Raw genomic sequence first — 1,629 nt, 5'->3', positions numbered from 1 at the left:
ACACTTGACGAGCGATTAGAGAAACGTACCCTTTCCGGCGACGATAAACATTCATCGCGTATCCGGGATGCGCGTTATTTAGCGGGCGCTCCTTATCACATTATCACATTATTTTTTGTTATATATTTTCCTCTATAATCTATTTTTATTACTTGTTTATCTCCGCTCGTACCGCGGCATCGATCTTTATATCTTTATAAACGCGAGATCGTTTCGAGAAGCGTCAAAGTATTTTCGCTCGCAAAATAGTAAAGTGACTAGTCGACGAAGCGCGAAACTTAACGCCGCCGATTATATTAATGTGAACGGTGATTTAATTGCAATAAAGGCTTACGTTTTGGGAGATCTCGCCTCGGATTTGCGCGAGGAGGCGCGAGGCATTATCGAGAACAGTCCGGATTTGCTCAGACTGAACTTTCAGCTGGATGGAGACATCGATATCGCGCGTTCAATGTAAGTATTCGATTAAAATTTTTATAATACTTTTTATACTTTTTATAATAAATTATAATTTGTAATAATCCTTTACTTTTTTACTTTAGACAACAGATAGGAAATTGTATAAGAACGGCGCGAGAATCGCTCTATGATTTATTTACGAAGACGAGGACTATGACCGCGCAGGCGCAAAATGTTCACAGCGCGTTGCGCGACGCTCGCCAACGCGACGTCGCGCTAGCCCCCGAGCAATTTGAGTTTCGCGATCGCGACTTCGCCATCCCTGAATTAATCGACAGGCTTCACGAACACGAGAATAGGCGAGTTATCGCGTCACCGTTCGACGAAGAGCCCGAATCGCGGCCAATCAGCGAGGAGCCTGAATCACAGCCAATCAGCGAGGAGCCCGAATCGCGGCCAATCGACGAAGAGCCTGAATCGCGACCGATCGACGAGAAGCCCGAATCGCAATTAATCGACAAGGAGCCCGAATCGCAGCCGATTGAGGACGAGGCCGAACCGTCGACGGGCAACGAGAATGAACCGCCAGAGAATGTACAATTAGAGGGTTACGAGCCCGAATCACAGCCGTTCTTTGAGCTGTAACTTCACGCGTTAATAAAATTTGATTTTTGTTTATATTTATATATTTCGTGTATTACGCATTTGTAAAATGTGATTCTTTATGAATAAATACGATTCTTTATGAATGAGAAGGACCGATTTATTAATCACGATGGCTGCGACGGATATCGGTGAACGAGAGAAAACGGCGAAAGAGATCGCTAAGACGCGCGCATCGATTCGTAAAAAACACAGAGCGTTAAAGACTGGCAAAATGGAGAACGAGATCGCGATGGAGAGCCGTTTTAAGCCAATGCTGCACCCGCTGCGGCGCATCGCCGAGCGCGCCGAGCGAGATGAGATCGAGCGAGACGAGATTAAACGCGAAATGATAAAGCGAGACGCTTCGCCTGTAACGACGAGCGTCGAGAAAAAATGTAAAAAGGAAGAGTTGACCCCCGCTTGGAAAAACCTGAAGTGAAACGATTACGAGCGCGACGACGATTAGATGCCGTTTCTACTCCGTCAAACGTGTATCCTATCGAGAGAGATCCATTCGCGCGGGACGAAACTGAAAAGGAAACGTTCGAACCTGAGAATCTCGAGTCATCCTCAACGTTTGAAACG

The sequence above is a fragment of the Formica exsecta genome, unplaced genomic scaffold (genome assembly GCF_003651465.1).
Source record: "Formica exsecta isolate Colony F162 unplaced genomic scaffold, ASM365146v1 scaffold380, whole genome shotgun sequence".
Taxonomy (NCBI): Eukaryota; Metazoa; Arthropoda; class Insecta; order Hymenoptera; family Formicidae; genus Formica; species Formica exsecta.
This window is presented reverse-complemented; position numbering follows the sequence as displayed.